This window comes from Bubalus kerabau, chromosome 7 (assembly GCF_029407905.1).
Source record: "Bubalus kerabau isolate K-KA32 ecotype Philippines breed swamp buffalo chromosome 7, PCC_UOA_SB_1v2, whole genome shotgun sequence".
Classification (NCBI taxonomy): Eukaryota; Metazoa; Chordata; class Mammalia; order Artiodactyla; family Bovidae; genus Bubalus; species Bubalus kerabau.
Genome location: NC_073630.1, coordinates 88626340 through 88654023, shown reverse-complemented (window position 1 = coordinate 88654023; position 27684 = coordinate 88626340). Strand labels below are relative to the sequence as shown.

Sequence of the window (27684 nt, the reverse complement as noted above, 5' to 3'; positions counted from 1 at the left end):
TGGCGCTAGTGATAAAGAACCCAGCTGCCAACGGAGGAGACATAAGAGACATGAGTTTGATCCCTAGATCAAAAAGAGTCCCCTAGAGAAGGGCACAGCAATCTACTCAGTATTCTTGCCTAAAGAATCCCATGGACAGAAGTGCCTGGCAGACTACAGTCCATAGGGCCACAATGAGTTGGACACTACAGAAGCAAATTAACACACACACAAACACACACACAAGTGCATTTATATTCTCCTTTTCTTTCTTAACAAATATAAAAAGCAGGCATGTAAAACATGTATATAGTTGTATTTCTAGACATATGACACATTGTTAATATATTTTAGAGGTAAGGGGAATGCAGCAGAGGTAAAGGCCCTGAGATGACAGGGTTGTGCAGTGGCTTAGGCCCAGGGGAGGTGCTGTACCTGGGATACACAGCCTGGGGATGATGAGTCAAAGTTCGACTTCTGGCCACAGAGGAAGTCAGAGACCATCAGCAGTATGTTCCTAGTAATGACCTATCAGAGCCACATGTTGGGACCCAAGGGTGAGGTACAGAGAAGCAGTGGTGTGAACACGGTAATTGTGGATCAGAACCCTGACTAGGACCCATGGTGAGGCACAGAGTGTCTGCACTGTTGCCCCAGCAATGGTAGGCTAAAGCCATGACTCAGGACCCAGGAATGGTGTGTGAAAGAGCAGCAGCTCAGCCTAGGTAATGGCCACTCAAAACCAAGACTAGGATTAACAGGGTGAGACCCAAATAAACAGCAGCATGACCACAGTTGTTATAAGACAAACCAGGGAGCAAGGCGCAGATCAGAAACTCCAGTTGCACAGAAGGTAAGGCACTGTGACACCTCAATCAGGGAAAGCAGGGTACAGAGTGATGGGGAAACACCTTGACCCCAAGATCAGGTCTCACCACAGCAAAATTTCAGCCTCAGGAAGGACACAACAGCAGGGACCCTGGGCAGCTCTGTCTTGAATCAGTGTAGGTGCACACTGTGGAAGTGCTCAAGAGCAAGACTGCAAAGGTCATGATGATGAGGTTGCTGGAGTTCCCCTGCACTATTTTTCCCCTTGGGCTGAAATCCCTCTGAGGGGATGTCTGCCAGTGCCAAGCTCCTCTGAGCTACAGGAAGGGGTGGGAGAGGTAAACTCTTTCTCACACTTTTCTACATGGTGATCCTCAGACTTTGCAATATGCAGGGTTTCTGCTGCTTCTTCATTGTAGTCCAGAAATTTCCCAAAGTAATTTCCAAACAATTTCCCAAAGTAGTTGTTCATTTATTGGTTTTGCTATTTTCGTGAAAGATATAAGCGTTGGGACCTCCTAACCATGCATCTTGTTGATGTCACCTTTCTCTAATTCTGTGTCAAGGAAACAGCAGACACAAGAGCCTCTCATTTGCAGTGATTTACACTAATCTTCTTTCTTACATAATATAATTGATTTGTGTGTAAAAGTTCATCGACTTTTAGATTGGTGATGGCGGTGACAAAACAGTAATAAACACACTATAATCTCGAAGTGTTCTATACTTTTCCCTTTCACCTGATTTCCACATCTGCTGACTATATGTGTAATCTATTTACTTTACGCATAGGAGTTATAATTTAGCTTCTGATTGATGTCTTCTGGATATAAGCCTGAGCAATAGAAAAAGTCTTCAGTAATTGCTTAAAGTACTGCATATGCACAAGATGTCTATGCAACGGCTCTCACTTCTGCTGCTGCTACAACTGACTTGCTACTTTAATTCTGGAAGTTGTGGAAAGGTGCTGGTGTGGCCAATGGAATATAGTCATTGGATGAATATGAAGACAATTCTGGATGAACTTGTGACAAGGGGTCATGAGGTGACTGTTTTGACACCTTCAGTTACCACTTTCATTGATCCCAAAAAACCATCTTCTCTCAAATTGGAGACTTTCCCTCTATCTTTAACTAAAGAAGAAAATGAGAATTTTGTCAAACTTTGTATTGAGACATGGATGCATGCGGTGAGACTCCTTTTGGAACCATCTTTCAACAGTGCAAAGTTTATTTTGGGAATATTCTGATATGTTAATGAAGACATGTAAAGAAGTTGTTTCAAATAAGAAACTTATGACAAACCTGCATGAAGAAAGGTTCAATGTCATTTTTGCAGATGCTATTGGACCCTGTGGTGAGCTGCTGGCTGAGATACTTAAAATACCATTCATGTACAGTCTCTACTCCACACCTGGATCTTCAGTTGAAAAGAAGAGTGGAAGGCTTCCATTCCCACCATCCTATGTACCTGTTATGTATTCAGAATTAAGTGATCACATGACATTCATGGAGAGGGTCAAAAATATGATATATGTACTGTATTTTGACTTCTGGTTCCAGGCATACAATGAGAAGAACTGGAATCAGTTTTACAGTGAAGTACTAGGTAAGTCATGTGTTTAGTTGGTAGCATTAAGTCCTATCTTTATAGAGCCTTGGAGTGTGTTTATATAAATATAAATTCACTGAAATTTGTCTCAAATAAGTGAAACATTCAAATAAAAATATAAAATACCCATCAATCTTATAAATATCATGAAATGAAAACACTTAAATTATAGGGTGAGGTACAACCTTGTAGTCCTTTACTAGTACTGAATACCAGGAAGTCATTAACCACAATTTGAAGCACGTAGAACTTTTGCAAGTGACTATCTATCAACTTACAAATGTCTTTCTTTTTAACTTAAAAATGTAAGTCACTAAAAATCTCATAAAATGTCTTGGCAAATGAAGACATGTACACTGAGAATTAAACACATATTTGTAGCTCAAGTATCTAGGTAGCATTTAGAAATTGTTTCTACTTGTGAAGTTCAGTTTCCAAATAGTGTTATATTATATCATATTATCCTATCTAATGTTGTATATTTGTCAAAGAACAGTTACACTGAAACATATTTGGTCACATCATCCCAAGGTCCTTTATTTTTTTTTTTTAATTTTATTTTATTTTTAAACTTAACATAACTGTATTAGATTTGCCAAATATCAAAATGAATCCGCCACAGGTATACATGTGTTCCCCATCCTGAACCCTCCTCCCTCCTCCCTCCCCATTCCATCCCTCTGGGTCGTCCCAGTGCACCAGCCCCAAGCATCCAGTATCGTGCATCGAACCTGGACTGGCAACTCGTTTCATACATGATATTTTACATGTTTCAATGCCATTCTCCCAAATCTTCCCACCCTCTCCCTCTCCCACAGAGTCCATAAGACTGTTCTATACATCAGTGTCTCTTTTGCTGTCTCGTACACAGGGTTATTGTTACCATCTTTCTAAATTCCATATATATGCGTTAGTATACTGTATTGGTGTTTTTCTTTCTGGCTTACTTCACTCTGTATAATAGGCTCCAGTTTCATCCACCTCATTAGAACTGCTTCAAATGTATTCTTTTTAATGGCTGAATAATACTCCATTGTGTATATGTACCACTGCTTTCTTATCCATTCATCTGCTGATGGACATCTAGGTTGCTTCCATGTCCTGGCTATTATAAACAGTGCTGCGATGAACATTGGGGTACTCGTGTCTCTTTCCCTTCTGGTTTTCTCAGTGTGTATGCCCAGCAGTGGGATTGCTGGATCATAAGGCATGTCTATTTCCAGTTTTTAAGGAATCTCCACACTGTTCTCCATAGTGGCTGTACTAGTTTGCATTCCCACCAACAGTGTAAGAGGGTTCCCTTTTCTCCACACCCTCTCCAGCATTTATTACTTGTAGACTTTTGGATCGCAGCCATTCTGACTGGTGTGAAATGGTACCTCATAGTGGTTTTGATTTGCATTTCTCTGATAATGAGTGATGTTGAGCATCTTTTCATGTGTTGGTTAGCCATCTGTATGTCTTCTTTGGAGAAATGTCTATTTAGTTCTTTGGCCCATTTTTTGATTGGGTCATTTATTTTTCTGGAGTTGAGCTGTAGGAGTTGCTTGTATATTCTCGAGATTAGTTGTTTGTCAGTTGCTTCATTTGCTATTATCTTCTCCCATTCTGAAGGCTGTCTTTCACCTTGCTAATAGTTTCCTTTGATGTGCAGAAGCTTTTAAAGTTAATTAGGTCCCATTTGTTTATTTTTGCTTTTATTTCCAATATTCTGGGAGGTGGGTCATAGAGGATCCTGCTGTGATGTATGTCAGAGAGTGTTTTGCCTATGTTCTCCTCTAGGAGTTTTATAGTTTCCGGTCTTACGTTTAGATCTTTAATCCATTTTGAGTTTATTTTTGTGTATGGTGTTAGAAAGTGTTCTAGTTTCATTCTTTTACAAGTGGTTGACCAGAGTTCCCAGCACCACTTGTTAAAGAGATTGTCTTTAATCCATTGTATATTCTTGCCTCCTTTGTCGAAGATAAGGTGTCCATATGTGCGTAGATTTATCTCTGGGCTTTCTATTTTGTTCCATTGATCTATATTTCTGTCTTTGTGCCAGTACCATACTGTCTTGATAACTGTGGCTTTGTAGTAGAGCCTGAAGTCAGGTAGGTTGATTCCTCCAGTTCCATTCTTCTTTCTCAAGATCGCTTTGGTTATTCGAGGTTTTTTGTTTTTCCATACAAATTGTGAAATTATTTGTTCTAGCTCTGTGAAGAATGCTGTTGGTAGCTTGATAGGGATTGCATTGAATCTATAGATTGCTTTGGGTAGTATACTCATTTTCACTACATTGATTCTTCCAATCCATGAACATGGTATATTTCTCCATCTGTTAGTGTCCTCTTTGATTTCTTTCACCAGTGTTTTATAGTTTTCTATATATAGGTCTTTAGATTCTTTAGGTAGATATATTCCTAAATATTTTATTCTTTCCGTTGCAATGGTGAATGGAATTGTTTCCTTAACTTCTCTTTCTGTTTTCTCATTATTAGTGTATAGGAATGCAAGGGATTTCTGGGTGTTGATTTTATATCCTGCAACTTTACTATAGTCATTGATTAGTTCTAGTAATTTTCTGGTGGAATCTTTAGGGTTTTCTATGTAGAGGATCATGTCATCTGCAAACAGTGAGAGCTTTACTTCTTCTTTTCCAATTTGGATTCCTTTTACTTCTTTTTCTGTTCTGATTGCTGTGGCCAAAACTTCCAAAACTATGTTGAATAGTAATGGTGAAAGTGGGCACCCTTGTCTTGTTCCTGACTTTAGAGGAAATGCTTTCAATGTTTCACCATTGAGGATAATGTTTGCTGTGGGTTTGTCATATATAGCTTTGATTATGTTGAGGTATGTTCCTTCTATTCCTGCTTTCTGGAGAGTTTTGATCATAAATGGATGTTGAATTTTGTCAAAGGCTTTCTCTGCATCTATTGAGATAATCATATGGTTTTTATTTTTCAATTTGTTAATGTGGTGTATTACACTGATTGATTTGCGGATATTGAAGAATCCTTGCATCCCTGGGATAAAGCCCACTTGGTCATGGTGTATGATCTTTTTAATGTGTTGTTGGATTCTGATTGCTAGAATTTTGTTAAGGATTTTTGCATCTATGTTCATCAGTGATATTGGCCTGTAGTTTTCTTTTTTTGTGGGATCTTTGTCAGGTTTTGGTATTAGGGTGATGGTGGCCTCATAGAATGAGTTTGGAAGTTTACCATCCTCTGCAATTTTCTGGAAGAGTTTGAGCAGGATAGGTGTTAGCTCTTCTCTACATTTTTGGTAGAATTCAGCTGTGAAGCCGTCTGGACCTGGGCTTTTGTTTGCTGGAAGATATTTTATTACAATTTCAATTTCCGTGCTTGTGATGGGTCTGTTAAGATTTTCTATTTCTTCCTGATCGAGTTTTGGAAAGTTGTACTTTTCTAAGAATTTGTCCATTTCTTCCTCGTTGTCCATTTTATTGGCATATAATTGTTGATAGTAGTCTCTTATGATCCTTTGTATTTCTGTGTTGTCTGTTGTGATCTCTCCATTTTCATTTCTAATTTTATTGATTTGATTTTTCTCCCTTTGTTTCTTGATGAGTCTGGCTAATGGTTTGTCAATTTTATTTATCCTTTCAAAGAACCAGCTTTTGGTTTTGTTGATTTTTGCTATGGTCTCTTTTGTTTCTTTTGCATTTATTTCTGCTCTAATTTTTAAGATTTCTTTCCTTCTACTAACCCTGGGGTTCTTCATTTCTCCCTTTTCTAGTTGCTTTAGGTGTAGAGTTAGGTTATTTATTTGACTTTTTTCTTGTTTCTTGAGGTGTGCCTGTATTGCTATGAACTTTCCCCTTAGGACTGCTTTTACCGTGTCCCACAGGTTTTGGGTTGTTGTGTTTTCATTTTCATTCGTTTCTATGCAAATTTTGGTTTCTTTTTTGATTTCTTCTGTGATTTGTTGGTTATTCAGCAGCGTGTTGTTCAGCCTCCATATGTTGGATTTTTTAATAGTTTTTCTCCTGTAATTGAGATCTAATCTTACTGCATTGTGGTCAGAAAAGATGCTTGGAATGATTTCTATTTTTTTGAATTTACCAAGGCTAGCTTTATGGCCCAGGATGTGATCTATCCTGGAGAAGGTTCCATGTGCGCTTGAGAAGAAGGTGAAATTCATTGTTTTGGGATGAAATGTCCTATAGATATCAATTAGGTCTAACTGGTCTATTGTATCATTTAAAGTTTGTGTTTCCTTGTTAATTTTCTGTTTAGTTGATCTATCCATAGGTGTGAGTGGGGTATTAAAGTCTCCCACTATTATTGTGTTATTGTTAATTTCTCCTTTCATACTTGTTAGCATTTGTCTTACATACTGCGGTGCTCCCGTGTTGGGTGCATATATATTTATAATTGTTATATCTTCTTCTTGGATTGATCCTTTGATCATTATGTAGTGACCATCTTTGTCTCTTTTCACAGTCTTTGTTTTAAAGTCTATTTTATCTGATATGAGTATTGCTACTCCTGCTTTCTTTTGGTCCCTATTCGCATGGAAAATCTTTTTCCAGCCCTTCACTTTCAGTCTGTATGTGTCCCCTGTTTTGAGGTGGGTCTCTTGTAGACAACATATGCAGGGGTCTTGTTTTTGTATCCATTCAGCCAGTCTTTGTCTTTTGGTTGGGGCATTCAACCCATTTACGTTTAAGGTAATTACTGATAAGTATGACCCCGTTGCCATTTACTTTATTGTTTTGGGTTCGAATTTATACACAATTTTTGTGTTTCCTGTCTAGAGAATATCCTTTAGTATTTGTTGGAGAGCTGGTTTGGTGGTGCAGAATTCTCTCAGCTTTTGCTTGTCTGAAAAGCTTTTGATTTCTCCTTCATACTTGAATGAGATCCTTGCTGGGTACAATAATCTGGGCTGTAGGTTATTTTCTTTCATCATTTTAAGTATGTCTTGCCATTCCCTCCTGGCTTGAAGAGTTTCTATTGAAAGATCAGCTGTTATCCTTATGGGAATTCCCTTGTGTGTTATTTGTTGTTTTTCCCTTGCTGCTTTTAATATTTGTTCTTTGTGTTTGATCTTTGCTAATTTGATTACTATGTGTCTTGGGGTGTTTCGCCTTGGGTTTATCCTGTTTGGGACTCTCTGGGTTTCTTGGACTTGGGTGATTATTTCCTTCCCCATTTTAGGGAAGTTTTCAACTATTATCTCCTCAAGTATTTTCTCATGGTCTTTCTTTTTGTCTTCTTCTTCTGGGACCCCTATGATTCGAATGTTGTAGCGTTTAATATTGTCCTGGAGGTCTCTGAGATTGTCCTCATTTCTTTTAATTCGTTTTTCTTTTATCCTCTCTGATTCATTTATTTCTACCATTCTATCTTCTAATTCACTAATCCTGTCTTCTGCCTCTGTTATTCTACTATTTGTTGCCTCCAGAGTGTTTTTAATTTCACTTACTGCATTATTCATTATATATTGACTCTTTTTTATTTCTTCTAAGTCCTTGTTAAACCTTTCTTGCATCTTCTCATTCCTTGCCTCCAGGCTATTTATCTGTGATTCCATTTTAATTTCAAGATTTTGGATCAATTTCACTATCATTATTCGGAATTCTTTATCAGGTAGATTCCCTATCTCTTCCTCTTTTGTTTGGTTTGGTGGGCATTTATCCTGTTCCTTTATCTGCTGGGTATTCCTCTGTCTCTTCATCTTGTTTAAATTGCTGAGTTTGGGGTGTCCTTTCTGTATTCTGGCAGTTTGTGGAGTTCTCTTTATTGTGGCGTTTCCTCGCTGTGTGTGGGTTTGTACAGGTGGCTTGTCAAGGTTTCCTGGTTAGGGAAGCTTGTGTCGATGTTCTGGTGGATGGAGCTGTATTTCTTCTCTCTGGAGTGTAATGAAATGTCCAGTAATGAGTTATGAGATGTCTATGGTTTTGGGGTGACTTTGGGCAGCCTGTATCTTGAAGCTCAGGGCTGTGTTCCTTTGTTGCTGGAGAATTTGCTTGTTATGTCTTTCCCTGGAACTTGTTGGCCCTTGTGTGGTTCTTGGTTTCAGTGTCGGTATGGAGGCGTTTGATGAGCTCCTATCAATTAATGTTCCTTGGAGTCAGGAGTTCCCTGGAGTCAGGGTTTGGACTTAAGCCTCCTACTTCCAGTTATAGGTCTTAATTTTACAGTAGTTTCAAAACTTCTCCTTCTATACAGCACCACTGATAAAACATCTACGTTAAAGATGAAAAGTTTCTCTACTGTGAGGGTCACTCAGAGAGGTTCACAGCGTTACATGGAGAAGAGAAGAGGGAGGAGGGAGTAAGAGGTGACCCAAATGAGATGAGGTGGAATCAATAGTGGAGAGAGTGGGCTAGCCAGTAGTCACTTCCTTATGTGCACTCCACAACTGGACCGCTCAGAGATGTTCACGGAGTTATACAGGGAAGAGAAGAAGGAGGCAGGAGACAGAGGTGGCCAGAAGGATAAAAGGGGGAAATGAAAAGGAGGGAGACAGATCCAGCCAGTAATCAGTTCCTTAAGTGTTCTCCACCGTCTGGAACACACAGAAATTCACAGAGTTGGGTAGAGTAGAGAGGGGTTAGGGAGGAGATACAGGTGACCTGGTGGAGAAAATGGAGAGTCCAAAGGGAGAGAGAGCAGTCAAGCCTGTAATCTCATACACTAGTGAAAAATGGGTCCTGAAGATTGGGTTCTTAAAGGTATAAAATTGGTAACAAATACATAAAAACAAAAATTAGAAATCTAGAGTAGAGTTTGAAATTTCAAAAATGCGATGTTAATGAAAAGAAGAAGGAAAAGAAAGAGAGAAAAAACGAACAAAGAAAAACAAACAAGGTCGTGAAAATTATAAAGAAACTACAGGTACAAAATTGATAACTAATACCAAAAAGCAAAAATTAAAAATCTAGAGTAGAGTTTGGAATTTCAAAAATACAACGTTAAAAAAAAAAAAAAGAAGAAGAAGAAAAATAAAGAGAGAAAACAAACAAACCAACAAAAACAATGTCGCAAAAATTATAAAGAAAATACAGGTACAAAATTGATATCAAATACCAAAAAGTATAAATTAAAAATCTTGAGTAGAGTTTGGAATTGCAGATATACGATGTTATATAAAAGAAGAAGAGAAAGAAACAGGAAAAAAAAAGTCACAGAAATTATGAAAAAAACTATAGGTACAAAATTGATAACATATATCAAAAGGCTAAAATTAAAAATCTAGAGTAGAGTTTGGAATTTCAAAAACACAATGTTAAAGAAAAGAAGAAAAAGAAAAAAGAAAAAAAAAAAAACCACGGTCAAAAAATTATAAAATATATATATGAAGTTTGCTGAAGAAGAAAAAAAAAATAGGGTCTTTTTTTTTTTTTTTTGCAAAGTAATAGTTATAAAAGTGAAAATTAAAGGACAATAGAGGACTTAAAAAAATTTTTTTAAATTAAAAAAAAAAAGAAAGAAAGATTGATCGTAAAAATAGTAAAAATATATCTAGGTCTTTCTCTGGTTTTGTTGTGAGTATTGTGGGTTCAGTTCATTTTTGGCAGTTCCTTAGTCCGACTTATATTTCTCAAGATCTATAGGCCCCTTCCTATGTAATCCGTAGTAACCACAGGGTTTTAATCTATGGCCTGTAGCTTCCAAGGCGTTTCCCTCTGTTATAGCTTCTTCTGTTTGCTGGTCTCTTCAGTGTCTGGTTCCCGCCCTGACACAAAGGGGATGGTTGAGGACACTATTTTTTTTTTTTTTTTTTTTTAATTTAGGCTCACTTGTTCAGCCGCGCTGTGGGGAGGGAGGGAGGGATGCTGCAAACAGGTAACACTGGCGTGCACTCGCAGTGCCTCAGCCACACTGGGTCTGCCCCCGCTCACGGCGCGTGTAGCCTCCCTGCCCACACTGCTCGGGCTCTAGGTTGTTCCGCCGGGAACAATCAGAGGCCGGCCCTGGGCTGAGCTCCCAGGTCCAAGCCGCTCAGGTTCAGGCACTCGGGTAGTCCTCAGAGGCGCAGACTCGGTTGGGCCTGCGTTTTGTGCTCTTCCCAGATCCGAGCAGCTCAGGTGATGTGTTTGGCGGGCGCCAATGCTGCGACTTATCGCCTCCCCGCCACTCGGTTATCTGGGTGTAAAACCGGCGCACCTTCTCAGGCAGCTGTTGACCGTCCAGACCCCCAAGAAGTTTTAGTTAGCAAAGAAGCCTGCTTACAGTTTTATAGATAGTGTCTCTCTGGGGCTGCGATTGCCCCCTTCCCGCTCTGGCTGCCTGTCACCGGAGGGGGAAGGTCTGCAGCCGGCTATCTCTATTCAGTCCTTTGTTCTGTGCGCGGGCCTGGCGGTGTCTTAGGTTAGGGCTGGCTTTTCGCGTGGTAGATATCCCACAGTCTGGTTTGCTAGCCCAAATTATTTCGCTCAGATAGCGCTCAGGACATTCGGCCCGATTCTTACTCTAAGGGACACAGCCCGCGCCGCACTTCCCTGCCCAGCCCCCGCTTGCTAATGCCGTGTGCAGGCGTCTGCGCTGCTTCTCCGCTGGGGGAGTTACCTTAGGGCTCACAATCCGCGATTTTTAATTGTTTATTTTTTTTCCCCTCCCTTTTATGTTGCCCTCTGTGCTTCCAAAGCTCGGCACAGATTCGGCAGTGAGAGGGTTTCCTGGTGTTTGGAAACTTCTCTCTTTTTAAGACTCCCTTCCTGGGACGGAACTCCGTCCCTCCCTCTTTTGTCTCTTTTTTTGTCTTTTATATTTTTTCCTACCTCCTTTTGAAGAGTTGGGCTGCTTTTCTGGGTGCCTGATGTCCTCTGCCGGCATTCAGAAGTTGTTTTGTGGAATTTACTCGACGTTTAAATGCTCTTTTGATGAATTTGTGGGGGAGAAAGTGTTCTCCCCGTCCTACTCCTCCGCCATCTTGGCTCCTCCCCCCAAGGTCCTTTATAAAACTTACCAAATGTATATACATGGGCTTCCCTGGTGGCTCAGATGGTAAAGAATCCACCTGCGATGCAGGAGACCTGGGTTCCATCCCTGAGTTGGGAAGATCCCCTAAAGGAGGTCATGGCAACCCATTCCAGTAGTCTTGCCTGGAGAATCCCCATGGATAGAGGAGCCTGGACGGCTGCAGTCCATGGAGTCACAAAGAGTCAGACACAACTGAATGACCAAGCATAATATATATATACACACACAGCAATATTCTCATTTGATCCAACATTTGTTGTTGTTTTTGTTTTTATTTTCACTTTCAGGAAGGCCCACTACATTAGTTGAGACAATGGGGAAAGCTGAAATGTGGCTCATTCGAAACTATTGGGATTTTTCATTTCCTCGCCCACAGCTACCAAATTTTGAATTTGTTGGAGGGCTCCACTGCAAACCTGCCAAATCCCTGCCTAAGGTCACCTACTCCTCGTTGTTATTCTTTGTTAACTTTGCGTTTTCAATAGGAATCATCCTGCATTCTTTATTTAGAATGTTTGATTACAATGCGTCAGATGTGAGAAGCCGGATACAGTGAACTTCCAGTTAGAAACTGATATATTTCTATGTCAACACAAGTATCTGAAATTTATTAACATCACAGAATAAACAGAATATGCTAGAGACTTTGAGAATATGTTAAATTATGACTTCACTACTCACATAATGAAGTATCAGACATTTATAGTTATATTATTATATAAAAATATAGTAAATATATAATGCATATTTTAATATTAGCATAATGTTAGTTACAATTATAGTAGCATAATTGTCCTACTATAGGATAATTATATATATAACTTATTTGGGGAGAGCTAATATAGAGAAACGGTGTAGACAGTTTCTGCCACCTGACACTCCACCTAGAAAGACAGAATACAAGGAAGTCATAAAAAGTGTGTAAAAGTATTATAAAAGAAAAGACCACTGTGCTAAAGAAACATCCAGCATGAATCATAGGAAAATCTGAAAGATGTTCATGAATAAACAGAAGGGCTACGGCTGGGATAGAAGAAGATAGAAAAGAAAAGCAGGTAGAGTGATAATGACAGTTCCCAAGAAGTACAAGTTCAGTCTAAACAAGAAGAGACTAAGTAAAGAGGCTGATAATGCTGGTGAGGTGAATTGGAAACAGATAATTATTAACATGAGAAACATCTAGCAGGAGCACCTGCAAGAACATTGAAAGGGATAAGAAAGAGATATGGTCACATATCCTTCAAAAAAAAAACAGGATGTAGTCATTGGGTTGGATTGTAAACGGTAGAGTGGGAAAGGAGAATATTCAGCAGGTTGTTCAAGATACAGGCAACATATTCAGAGATAGGACAACACTAAATCTTATAATAGTAACAACCTCATATTGTCATTGAGGGAAAAATTGCAAGTACGTGTGAAACATCCAAAATGTCAGTAGCATCTAATGATCCAGAAGAAATATGAACTATCTTCATTATTCTTATTTTGTTACTAGTGTTACATCACTAGCCCAATGTTTGCCAGGAATCTTACTGAAATTGAGATGATTTTCCTAATCAAGATTATATTACTCAGAAAGCTGCTAAAGTAGACACCCCACTGTTGCTGTCTAGTTGCAAAGTCGTGTCCAACTCTTTTACGATCCCGTGGACTGTAGCCCACCAGGCTCCTCTGTCCATGAGATTTCCAAAGCAAGAATACTGGAGTGGGTTGGCATTTCCTCCTCCAGGGGACCTTCCAGACCCAGGGATCAAACTTGCATCTCCTGCTTTGCAGGCAAATTCTTGTAACACTGAGCCACCAGGGAAGTCTTATGGAGTTTTTAAAAAATAAATTTAAAAAGTTTACTAAATTAAAAAATTGTTAATGCAAATAATTCAATAAATGTAATAAAGTTTACTAAAGCAAATTTAATTTAACATATTTAAGTTAAAATTTTTAATTTAAAAAAAAGAATATTTAAGGTTTGGCAATCAGGTGAGCAAGATGACTAAAATATTTTTGTAAGTTATAAGGCTCTAGCTAAAATGAACAACCTTCTTCAACAATATAAATGAATGTATGTATAAATCTATGTTTTCATAAAAATGCTTAATTACACTAAATCAGCTATAAAATAAGAAATATTAAAAGGTCACAATTTTCCTGAAGGTTAAAAAATAATGTAAGCTAGAATTACAATTTTCATGATATATGTCATAATTCATATTTCATTATAGAAGTAGATAAAGATTAGAATTAAAGCACAAATTTTAGCATCACATCTTCAAGGTCCGTCTATGTTATTGAAATTGGCAGGATTTCCTTCTTTCTCGTGGGTGAATAACATTCCATTCTGAGTGTGTGTGCGTGAAATCTTTTTTAAGATTTACCCATTGATGGGCACATAAGTTGTTTCTTAGCTATTGTGAATAATGCTACAATAAACATGGGAGCATATATATCTCTTTGCTATCCTGTTTTTATTTTTGTTTTTTGGCTGCATACCCAGAAATGGGATAACTGGGTCATACAGCAGATCTATTTTTAATTATTTTAGGAACTTTCATTTTGTGTTCTCTAAGAGCTAAACAGTTTACATCCCCACTGACAGTGGGACACTTTTCTCTACCTTCTCACAACACATCTCTTCTTAGTTTCAGACTTTCTAACAGGTATGAGGTAATATCTCATTGTGGTTTTGAAATACATTTCCCTGATGATTAGTGTTATTGAGCATCTTTTCATATATCTGGTGGTCATTTGGACATTTTGTTTGGAAAATGTCAATTTGATAATCTGCGCATTCTTTAATTGAATTTTGTAGTATAAGTTCTATATATATTATGGATATTACCCTCCTTGCTCAACATGTGGTTACAAAACCATTTTTGTTCCATTCTGCAGGTTGCATTTTCATCTTGTTTGTTTCTTTTGTTATGAAGAAACTTTTAAGTTTGACACAGTCCAATTTGTTTATTTTTTTCTTTTATTGTGATTGTGATATCATATCAAAAAATCATTTTCAAAATCAAACATAGGGAGATTCATGCCTATGTTTTCTTGTAGGTAGGAGTGTCATAGTATCTGGTCTTATGTTTAAATCTTTGATTCATTTTGAGTTATTTTTGTGAGTGGTGTAAGATAAGGACCTCATTTCATTTTTTTGCTTATGTTTATTCAGTTTCCTCAGAAAATAAAGAAGTGACTGTTATTTACCCATTAGATATTCTTGATTCCCATGTTGAATATTGGTTGACTATATTCTCAGGATTTTGATTCTAAATCTTCAATGCTGTTCCATTGGTCAATGTGTCTATTTTTTGCCAGTACAATATGATTTGAAATATTGCAGCTTTGTAATATAATTTAAAATTGGGAGGTGCCTTTGAAACTGCCTTTGGCTCTAGGTAGTGTGAACATTTTCGGAGAAGGCAATGGCAACCCACTCCAGTGTTTTTGCCTGGAGAATCCCAGGGACGGCGGAGCCTGGTGGGCTGCCGTCTATGGGGTCGCACAGAGTCGGACACGACTGAAGCAACTTAGCAGCAGCAGCAGCAGCAATGTGAACATTTTAACAATACTAATTCTTCTGATCCATTAACACAGGACAACTTTCTATTTATCTGTGTTTTCTTGTATTTCTAAAAAAAATGCCTGTAATAACTGTATAGATTTTTCACATCATTCATTAAATTTATTCCTAGTTATTTTCTTCTTTTGATGCTGTTGTGATTGGGATAGCTTTTTTCAGAAGTTGCATTGTCAGTACATAAAAACAGAACTAATTTCTGTATGTTGATATTATCAGCATATAACCTTAATGCAGTTTTATTGAATTTATTAATTCAGGTTTTTAGCTGAATCTATGAGATTTTTTGCACACAAAAAAATGTCTTCTGCAAAGAAAATGAAAATTTTATTTCTTCCTTTCTTATTTAGAATGCCTTTCATTTCGTTGCCTTGCCTAGTTGCTCTAGCTAGGACTATGTTGAATCAATATGACATTTAGCATCCTTATCTTGTTCCTGATCTTTGAGAAAAAGCTTTCAAACTTTCACTCTTGAGTATAATGTTAGATCTGGGTTTGTCATACATCTCTTTTATTACATTGTAACTCTTTTATTACATTTTTACAATGTAACTTTATTACATTGAATTATGTTCTTTATTCCCTATGTTGAGGGGTTTTATCATAAGAGAATGTCGTATCTTATCAAATGTTTTTTGTACATCTATTGAGATAATAAACTTATTTTATATTTCATTCTATTCATGCTGCTGCTAAGTCACTTCAGTCGTGTCCAACTCTCTGCGACCCCATGGATGGCAGCCCACCAGGCTCTGCCATCCCTGGGATTCTCCAGGCAAGAACACTGGAGTGGGTTGCCATTTCCTTCTCCAATGCATGAAAATGAAAAGTAAAAGTGAAGTTGCTCAGTCATGTCCAACTCTTTGTGACCCCATAGACTGAAGCCTACCAGGCTCCTCTGTCCATGGGATTTTCCAGGCAAGAGTACTGAAGTGAGTTGACATTGCCTTCTCCATCTATTCATGCAGTGTATCACAATTATTATTTGGCTACACTGAAGCATCCTTACATGTTAGAGATAATTCTCACTTGGTCTTGGTATATAATTCTTTTAATGTGTTCTCGGTCCCACCACTTCATGGGAAATAGATGGGGAAACAGTGGAAACAGTGTCAGACTTTATTTTTCTGGGCTCCAAAATCACTACAGATGGTGACTGCAGCCATGAAATTAAAAGACGCTTACTCCGTGGAAGGAAAGTTATGACCAACCTAGATAGCATATTCAAAAGCAGAGACATTACTTTGCCATCAAAGGTTCATTTAGTCAAGGCTATGTTTTTTCCTGTGGTCATGTATGGATGTGAGAGTTGGACTGTGAAGAAAGCTGAGCACCAAAGAATTGATGCTTTTGAACTGTGGTGTTGGAGAAGACTCTTGAGAGTCCCTTGGACTGCAAGGAGATCCAACCAGTCCATTCTGAAGGAGATCAGTTCTGGGATTTCTTTGGAAGGAATGATACTAAAGCTGAAACTCCAGTACTTTGGCCATCTCATGCTAAGAGTTGACTCATTGGAAAAGACTCTGATGCTGGGAGGGATTGGGGGCAGGAGGAGAAGGGGACGACAGAGGATGAGATGGCTGGATGGCATCACTGACTCGATGGACGTCAGTCTGAGTGAACTCCAGGAGTTGGTGATGGACAGGGAGGCCTGGCCTGCTGTGATTCATGGGGTCGCAGAGAGTCGGACATGACTGAGCGACTGATCTGATCTGAATTTAATTGCTGATACTTTGTTGATAATTTTTGCACCTATACTATAATCTGGACATTGGCCTGTAGTTTTTACTTTTGTACTGTTCTTATCTATTTGGTATAAGGGTAATGCTGGCCTTGTATACTCTTTTTTAATTTTTAAGATTTTCTGAAGAACTAGGTTAATTATCCTATACTGATTTATAGAATTCCTCAGTGAAGCCATCTGGTCCTGGTGTTTTATGTGTTGGTTAGTTGTTAGTTCATTCACTCAGTCATGTCTGACTCTTTGTGACCCCATGGACTGCAGCACACCAGGCTTCCCTGTCCATCACCAGTTCCTGGAGCTTGCTCAAACTCATGTCCATTGAGTCAGTGATGCCATCCAACCATCTTATGTGTTGGTAGGTTTGTGATTACTGACTTGACTTCTTTACTCATTACGGCTATTCAGATTTTCTATTTCTTCCTTACTCAGTTCTGGTAGATTGTGTTTTTAAAAAGTTATCCATTCTTCTTAGGTATATAGTTTATTAGCATATAATTATTCATAGTAGTCCCTTTGGATCCTATACACTTTTGCAGTATCAACTTTAATGTATCCTGTTTCATTTATAATTGTATTTATTTGAGTCCTCTTTTTCTTGGTAAGTCTAGCTAAGGTTTTTAATTTTGTTTACTTCTTTGAAAAGACAGAGAAAGACAAATATTGTGTGATATCACTTATATGTGGAATCCAAAAATGCTGACTCATAATAATAGAGAGTAATATGGTGGTTTCCAGGGGCTGCTGCTGCTGCTAAGTCACTTCAGTCGTGTCCGACTCTGTGTGACCCCGTAGCCAGCAGTCCACCAGGCTCCCCCGTCCCTGGTTGCCATTTCCTTCTCCTTCCAGGGCCTGATAGGTGGGAAATAGGAGAGATGTTGTTTAAGGATACAAACTTGTAAGTTTTCTTAGTAAATAAGCCCTAGAGATATAAGGTACAAAATAGTGAATATAGACTACAATATTTTATTATAATCATCATACTTGCTAAGAGGCCAGATGTTAATTTATCCAGCCACAAAAAAAAAAAAATTATAATGATGAAAATTTGAACCATCATTAAAATGGCAATCGTATTACAATAATAGATGAATCAATCATCATGTTTTACATCTCAGCTTACATAATGTAATATGTCAAATACATTTTCAACATTTTCTAAAAACATATGACTTTGAAATTAAGAATATCTCTGGATACAGAGTTTTAGTAAATCTTACTCCCTTTTAAATAATTTTTCATACTTTTGCATATTTTCTTGCCATGAACTTACATATTTTTTTTAAGATATCAGAGAATGAGATGAACCAGTCATTTTTGGTAATTAATTTGTAGAGATAAGATGTATTACAATAACACTAATTGGATGCATTTTTCACAAAATAGATGAAAAATTTTGGGTAGCAAGCCAATGAAACAAAACATTGAAAATGAGTAACTTTAAACGCTAATACAGCTCACTGGAAATACAATCATTACCTGGATATACTATGAGAATCTTAAGAGAGTTCAGTGTCTTAATATTAAGACTGATATCACCAGGGTGAAATTATACTTTTGAAAAAGCTCATCAAATACAGTCTTCAAGGTTAAGTTTAAAAAATTCCTTCTTTTCTTTTTTAGATTATAAAATAGTTTTGCAAAGAAGTTTTACAAAATAATTAGTATCATTAAGTATACATTTTATGATGGAAGTATTGGGTCATTATTTTCCAGATAGAAAAGAATAATGAATCTAAAATAGAAGAAAGAACTAAGAAAATATGAGTATGTGATTTTGATCAAATATCTAGAAAAAAAATTGCTCCTCTACATTTTAAAACTAGAGAACATTGATCACAGTAGACTTACTCTAGTATAGAAAGTAAGTTTTTAATTAAAAGGGTCAAGGATCACAAGACAAAATAATTCAGAAACAATTCCAGGCAAGTTCAGATTCAACAGGAACTTTATTTAGTTTGAAATGAACTACTCAAAAGGTGACCTGATCTCTGCTGCAGAAAGCCCTGGGGCACCCTTCCCACTGTGGGGTAGGTGCACCCTGGGGGGACTAATGTAGGTGATACTGAGGGTCCTTCAACACAGTTGGACATAGCACATCCTACCATGACATCAATTATACAATATAGTTTAGACAAAGGGTGCCATATGTAAAGAAACCCAGAAATATAGTGGCTCAAATAAATAACTACGCAAGTACATCTCTGGGTTATAAATAGGACTTACAGAACTGTTTCACAGAATTTCCAAAATACAATGTCAGACTCCTCCATGTCTCTAATTAGAAATTTAGATAAAGAGTTTGGGAAATTATGACAAAGTTGAAGGTAAGGGATAAGGATTACAGAGCTGAGTAAATGATAAACATAAAGTAATTCAAATAATAAATTTTTCATGTACTAATAGGGAAATGAAGTACTAATGATGAACCTAAAATAATTCTCAAAAACTCTGCCTGGAATAAATAAATATTTAGTAGACCTAGAATAATAAGGAACTATAGGTGAATTAAATCCTGCAGTGTAGCTTCTAAAAATCTGTTAGTAATTAACAACATAACTGATGCAGAGGCTGAGTATAGTACTGTTTAACAGCACCTCCTTGTCACTACTATGTACTGGCTGTATCTCATTTCCTGCTTATATGCAAACACCTTTGCACAATTATACGTAATAAAAGAAATGACCTCATATGACCCATTTCTCTCCAAAGGGATGAAGTCTGTTTAAAAAAAAAAAAAAAGTCATTACTGAAAATCATATACAGTTTACTCAAAATATTTTTTAGTGTTAAATACTTATTAGCACATGTGACCAAAGTCCAAGATGCGAAGTTAGCATATTCAAGAACATAGTGGGGTGCAGGGAAAGGGAATCAGTCTATAAACTAGCTATATAGCATGCAGTAAGAATAATGTGCACTTTCTAGTATAAAACTTGTCTATCTATACAGCTTAGCAATTCCTCTGGGTGAGATATTTGCACAACAAGTAAGTAAAAGCTGTATTCGCAGGACCCAAGAAGTTGGGCAACCCAAGTGTCCATCAAGAGACAAAACAATAAACAAAATGTCATATGCACAATGATGAAATATTGCTTATCTTTAGAAGGAAATTCTGACATGTCACAACACGAATGAACCTTATGCTGAGTGAAATAAACCAATCAGAAAAAGACAAATACTGTAGGATTTAATGTATAAGAAGTATCCAGACTTCTTACATTTGTAGAAACACAGGGTAGTATGAAACTTGCCAGAGGCTAGAGAAAGAGGAAACTGAGTTTCTTAATGAGCATAGACTTCCAGTTTTTCTCCAGAAAAAGTTCTGGAGACTGGTTGCATGGTGTGAATATACTTTACACTACAATACTATACATTTAGGAATGATTAAGAAAGTAAATTTTCTGTTATGTGTATCCTTCCACAATATTTTTTAAGAAGCCACTACCCTAGTTTCTTCAGACTATATCTTATTTTCTCCCTTTAGTTGCTTGCATCAATCACTTCAATAATGTCTGCTATGCTGCTGCTCTTTTGTGATGGAACAAATTCTTTTTTTCACAGGAAATGGAAGAGTTTGTGCAGAGCTCTGGAGAAAATGGCATTGTGGTGTTTTCACTGGGGTCAATGGTCAGTAACATGTCAAAAGAAAGAGCCAATGTGATTGCATCAGCTCTTGCCCAGATTCCACAAAAGGTACACACAGTAACTTAATAGTGGACAACTATTTAATGAGTCTGTTAAACTTTATAAAAGGTCTGATTTTTCTGCCAGAAAGGTAACTAATATGATAGCTCCAAATTATCTCATATATATATATATATATATATATATATATATATGAATATATATGGCAGGTGCTATAGCCATGCAGGGACTGTCTTTGATAGATAATAATTTTAAATTATTACCTTTACCTTAACAGGTTCTATGGAGATATGATGGCAAGAAACCAGACACCCTAGGACCCAATACTCAGCTGTATAAGTGGATCCCCCAAAACGACCTTCTTGGTAAGACTTGGCAGAAAAAAAAATATTGAAAACATGAATAACAGCTGAGCAGAGGGATAGTACTTCAAAGGGAAACAAATATATAGAGAATTATTGAAACACTCAAAAAGAAAACTACTGCTTCATTTCTATTTCTTATGTTGGGGGGAAATGGGGACAGTTGGCAGGGCTTCCCAATCTGCTCAGTGGTAAAGAATCTGCCTGCCAGTGCAAGAGATACAGGAGAAGTGGGTTCTATCCATGGGTCCCCAAGATCCTCTGGAGAAGGAAATGGCCACCCACTTCAATATTTCTGTCTGAAAAATCCCCTGAACAAAGGAGCCTGGAGTGCTTCTGTTCATGGGGTCACAAAGAGTCGGAGAAGACTGAGCGACTGAGCATACACACCCACAACAATTGGCATTTAACTATACACAGTCATATCCCTTATGACCAGAACCTTTATTTTAGCTGTAATTATTTCTCACCATGAACTTTTCAATAACTTGTTGGATTGTTGTTCTGTCTCTGAATTCTATCATTACATCTATCTTTATAGATATCTTTATACCCCTTCTGTAGGGGTATGCTAAATGCTACTGAAAATAAGAACTCTCCTTTTATTACCAGTGACTCTTCACTTTCTGTAAGAAAAAAAAATTCATAATCATTTTTATGAGGTGATAAAACACTCCAAGAAAAAAGGTTACTTTTCCTTCCTCTGGTTCCAGTGCCTCTACCATTACCCTTCTCTTCCCCTGACACCATTCCTAATCAGACTAAATGACTCCACTATATCTTTAAGAGAATAATTTCTGACATGCCCTCCTCTTTTTTTGCACATATGGTTTCTTTTACGCAGAATGCTCTTTCAAATTGTTCACCTGCCAATCCTGGATTCATTTGTGAAGTCCAAGTGACTCAGCACTACTTCTCTGAGTTCTCAAAGCAATTTAAAAGGACTTTCATATGTGTAATAACCTGTTGTTGAAGACACTGTTTCCTTCATTTACCTTATAATGCACTTTTCTCAGTTTATTTCTAAGACTTAAAATTAATAATTTTATTGAAATTCACTCAATGTTAGGTCATCCAAAAACCAAAGCGTTTGTAACTCATGGTGGAAGCAACGGCATTTATGAGGCCATCTACCATGGGATCCCTATGGTGGGCCTTCCTTTGTTTGCTGATCAACCTCATAACATTGTTCACATGAAGGCCAAGGGAGCTGCTGTCAGATTGGACTTGGAAACAATGTCAGCAGGAGATTTGCTCAATGCATTGAAGGAAGTCATTAATAATCCTTCGTGAGTATATTTTTTTTTTACTAGATACTCTTTCTGGAGAAGTTCTCATATGAAGACTCATTAGTCTTCACATAAGTAAGATTCACACAATTCAGTCATCAATAACCTATTGTGCTGCTGCTGCTGCTAAGTCACTTCAGTCATGTCCGACTCTGTGTGACCCCATAGACAGCAGCTCACCAGGCCCCGCCGTCCCTGGGATTCTCCAGGCAAGAACACTGGAGTGGGTTGCCATTTCCTCCTCCAATGCAGGAAAGTGAAAAGTGAAAGTGAAGTCGTTCAGTCGTGTCCGACTCTTAGCGACCCCATGGACTGCAGCCTACCAGGCTCCTCTGTCCATGAGTGTCACATTAATATTTTTTCATGGTTTTACGGGAAAGGTTTGTCAGTGGTTTAAAGGCAGTGGAGAAATTTTGAAAGATCTAATCATTAGAATGAGAAGAATCACTGAAATGGTAATAGAAGAATTAAGAAGTTTGAGAATGAAGTTAAAGTAGGGAAACATAGATGTCCACTTTACTTTCTTTCAGCAAGTGAATTCCAAAAATGTTTTAACCTCTTCTAACAATTTATTTTCAGTAAACAACCTTGATATAATCAATCTGAAATTCCCATTATATTCAATATCTTCCAAGTTTTCTATGCTAATATTCAGACCCGATCACTGATAAATGGTAAATAGCTAGTACTTTCTAATTAGCCAGTTTCAACTATGAAGATATTATTTATAAATGTAGATGTATTCTTAGGCTTTTTGATTGTTACCATGTTTGTCTTGTTTGGAAGAATTATAAAATTTAAGCATAATCGACTTGGAAGTGATATGTTGGGATAGTTCTCTTTTAAAAATTTACACAATTTTTAAAAATTACTTTCCATTTAAAACTAGTAGAAAATATTGGTTCTATTTCTAGTGTTGTACAATGCATCCTTGAGCTTATATACTTCTCAGTAGTTTTTGCCTCCTACTCCCCCACCCATATATTTCTACCCCCCCAAATATGGTAACCAACAAATTGTCCTCTATGTCTGCAAGTCTGTAATAATATTTTGGTTCCATCACTGATAAATAGTAAACAACTAGAACATACTAATTTATTCAATTACAGCTATGTAGATACTATTTACAAAGGTAGGTACAATCTGAGTTCCTTTCATTGTCCTTGTCTTTGTCTTATTTGAATAGGTATTTTGAGATATTACTATTTAAAAGCCAAATTTATGAAACCAAAAATATTTGATGTATACCTGTGGCAGATTCCTTTTGATATTTGGCAAAACTAATACAATTTTGTAAAGTTTAAAAATAAAATAAAATTAAAAAATAAAAAAGAATATACATGAATTTCAGTAACAATTAAATTAATATCACAAATATGATGTATATATTTCCCCTTTTCTTCATAATGTCTTTATAAAGAAAACATTTTGAGAATTTGTCAGTAATAGTAGCACAGTGTATATCTATGTTTTATAAGCAGTGTTATGTAAATTTAATCTTAGCACAGCTATTGTCCTAAATTAACAGCAAAAATACTACATTCAGTTCAGTTCAGTTCAGTCACTCAGTCGTGTCTGACTCTTTGCAACCCCATGAACTGCAGCATGCCAGGCCTTCCTGTCCTTCACAAACTCCCGGAGTTTACCCAAACTCCTGTCCACTGAGTTGGTGATGCCGTCCAACCATCTCATCCTCTGTCGTCCCCTTCTCCTCCTGCCCTCAATCTTTCCCAGCATCAGGGTCTTCTCAAATGTGTCAGCTTTTCGCATCAGATGGCCAAAGTATTGGAGTTTCAGCTTCAACATCAGTCCTTCCAATGAACATAGGACTAATCTCCTTTCAGATGGACTGGTTGGATCGTCTTGCAGTCCAAGGGACTCTCAAGAGTCTTCTCTGACACCATAGTTCAAAACTATCAATTCTTTGGCACTCAGCCTTCTTTATGGTCCAGCTCTCACATCCATACATGGCTATTGGAAAAACCATAGCTTTGACTAGACAGACCTTTGTTGACAAAGTAATGTCTCTGCTTTTTAATATGCTGTCTAGGTTGGTAATAACTTTCCTTCCAAGGAGTAAGTGTCTTTTAATTTAATGGCTGCAATCACCATCTGCAGTGATTTTGAAGCCCCCAAAAATAAAGTCAGCCACTGTTTCCACTGTTTAAATAAACAGCAGAAATATTACATTATTTTTCTCTATTTTTTAAAGAAATAAACCTTTCATTTGCTGATTTTATATAAATGTACATCTCTCTAGTATCTTTATTGATTTTTACTTAATAATGCAAAACTGGTGTCAAAAAATGAAGATGGTTTATTACCTGCTATATACTGAATATTCATGATCTGCTACTTATTGTGTTTAGTAACATACTGTTGTTACCATTGCTGTGGCAATTGTTCAGTCACTAAGCTGTAGCCAACTCTTTGTGACCCGATGGACTGCAGCATGCCAGCGTTCCCTGTCCTTCACTAGCTCCTGGAGTTTGGTCAAACTCATGTCCATTGAGTTGGTGATGCTATCTAACCATGCCATCCTCTGCTGCCCGCTCCTCCTTTTGCCGTCAATCTTCCCCAGCATCAAGGTCTTTTCTAATGAGTCGGCTCTTTGCATCATGTGGCCAAAGTATCAGAGCTTCAGCATCAGTCCTTCCAATGAATATTCATGGTTGATTTCCTGTAGGATTGACTGGTTTGATATCCTTGCAAGTTTGATCTCCTTGCAAGTTTGGTCTCCTCAAGTGATTCTCAAGAGTCTTCTCCAGCACCACAATTCAAAAGTATCAATTCTTCAGTGCTCCGCTTTCTTCATTGTCCAACTCTCACATCTGTACTTGAAAAAATGTACTTTGGCTATATGGGTCTTTGTCAGCAAAGTGATGTCTCTGCTTTTTAATACGCTGTCTAGGTTTGCTATAGCTTTCCTTCCAAAGAACAACTATCTTTTAATTTCATGGCTGCAGTCACCATCCCCAGTGATTTTGGAGCCTAAGAAAATAAAATCTGTCTCTGTTTCATCTTTTCCTCCTTCTATTTACCATGAAGTGATGGGACAGGATTCCACGATCTTAGTTTTTTGAATGCTGATTTTTAAGCTCTAGGTGACTATACCATTGTGGTTATCCAGGTCATTAACACCTTTTTTGTATGGTTCTTTTGTGTATTCTTGCTTCTGTTAGGTCTTTACCATTTCTATCCTTTATTTTGCCCATCCTTGCATGAAATGTTCCCTTGATATTGCCAATTTTCTTAAAGAGATTTCTAGTCTTTCCCATTCTATTGTTTTCCTCTAATTCTTTTCTTTGTTCACTTAAATGGCCTGGCACTTTGCATTCTTTGGAACTCTGCACTGAGTTGGGTAATCTTTCCCTTTCTTCCTTGCCTTTTGCTTTTCTTCTTTTCTCAGCTATTTATATAGACTTCTCAGACAACCACCTTGCCTTCTAGTATTTCTTCTTTTTTTTTTTTTTTTTTTCGGTTGAGCATATAGAACTTCTCCATTTTGGGTGCAAAGAATATAATCAATATGGTTTTTACTCTGACCATTTGTTTCCAGATTACTGCAGTCCTGTCAAAAACCCAGTGCGCCTCCTCTGTTTTGACAGAAAAGGGAGGGAAGTTGCCTCCATTGCTATTGCTTACAGTGTCATCTTGTAACACTTTGTGATTTAGAGTTCTTGAGTTATATCTCTTTATTCTCCCTTCTTTCTTGTCTATTAGTCTATCATCATTTCAACAGTAGAAATGAATGTAATTGCAATGCCTGGAAGTAAAATGTTGAACCTTCTCCAGAGTCTTTTAGAACAAGAATCACAACAATGCTAGCAAATATTTACTGCAACTATACAACATGCTAGGAATGCCTCTAAGAATCAATACAATATTCTCAAAATATCTCAAAAAAATTATCTCAAAATAATCAGATAAGGTACTATTCCTATCCATTCCATAGAAAAATTAAAAACTGAGGAATAGATTATATCATGAATGGCCCCTCCAATATAAAAATAAAAATGTTTTAAAATTTTAATAAACTTAAAGCAAATAAAACTGTGGGCCAAAAAGAATAAAAAAGCAGCCAACAAGATAAATGTCAGAATCAGGAGTCAAGCACAGACAATCCACTTCAACACTTTGGAACACTGTTTCACTAAGGTAAGATCAGCCCTGCCTGGACATGTCTTGGAACCTCATCATAGACTTTCCTGCTATCTCTGGATTATGACCGCACTTTAACACATTTCTATCAGGTCTTTACTAGATACTTGAAACTTTGAACAACAAACCATGATTGTTGTTGTTGTTTTCTTTCCTTTTGGGATTTAATTCATTCCATTCTTTAGACTGCACAAACCCCTCCCATTTTCTTTCTTTCCTTTGTAGCTTGAAATGCTATACATTTAAGAAGTCCTAGCTCTTAAACTAAGATCTCAAGAATCACCTCACAGGAAAATTATCTATTTTTCTTTAAGTCTGTGATGCATTCTTTGTTTCCATCTGCAAGAAAATTTCACAAATTTTCAATTATAGCTCATTCTATATATCGATGTCTGTTTGATTTTCCTTCAGCTACAAAGAGAATGTGATGAGGTTATCAGCCATTCATCATGATCGGCCTGTAAAGCCCCTAGACCTAGCAGTCTTCTGGATTGAGTTCGTCATGCGCCACAAAGGAGCCAAGCACCTGCGACCAGCTGTCCACAACCTCACCTGGCTCCAGTACCACTCTCTGGATGTGATTGGGTTTCTGCTGGCCTGTGTGGCAACTGGTGCATTTGTCATCACAAAGTGTTGCCTGTTTTATTACCGGAAGTTTGCTGGCAAAGGAAAGAAGGGGAAAAGAGACTAGCTGTTTCTGAGACCTCAAGCAGGTTTGTCCCATAGATAGCACTCCTCCAATTTATTCCAGTTGCAAAAATTATGATGTTTCCCATCCTCTTGTGACAAAATATAAACTTCATTTTCAAGGGATTTTCTACTTGAGTTAGAAATACGGCTTGCCAAGGAAAAACACTGGCAAAAAATTGAATGAAAATAAAACTGTAAGCTTATATATTGAAATTTATTACTTTAATTCTAAGTAAGTAAGTAAGTGTTAGTCGCTCAGTCATGCCCGACTCTTGGCAACCCCATGGACTGCAGCCCACCAGGCTCCTGTGTCCATGAGATTTTCCTTACTTTAGTCAATGCATCTGCCAAAGCATTTCCTTCATGTAAAGGGCCAGGCAAGCCGGAATGGGCTCTAATATGTCCCACGAAATATTTGTTATCTCTGTGTTTAATCTCTTTCTTACTGGGAGCCTGGTTCGGGCACCACTTACCGGGGTCCAGCCCCGGTTGGATCCAGGGATTCCCTCAGGAGGACGGTGTTGGCAACTGAGAGAAATAGAGAAAGAGATAAGGAAAGAATTTTGCAGTTAAGAAAATAGAGGAGAGAAAAGAGGCTGATATTCCTTGGTTTATGCAGAAAGCCAATAAAGCCCCAGCACGGGACTTGCTCTGTTCACATAGGCTGCAGGCGCCCTCTCAAATAGCTGAAGGTGCCCCACCTTAGGCACCTTCTCGAGTGGGTCTTAGAAGCCCAGGCAGGAAAGTGAATGCAGAGGGCCCTTGTGCTCCAGGGAATCAGCCTGAAAAGAAAAAGGAAATAGAAAGAACAACATGGGGGACCAAGCTTGATGAGCATGGCCCACACTTTATTTTCCAAAGTAGTTTT

General features: G+C 37.6%; 1 pseudogene; it reads left to right on the top strand.

The window, feature by feature from the left end:
* The first annotated feature begins 1696 nt into the window (after positions 1–1696).
* On the top strand, positions 1697–26817 carry LOC129657941 (UDP-glucuronosyltransferase 2B4-like; annotated as a pseudogene).
* Positions 26818–27684: the final 867 nt, after the last annotated feature.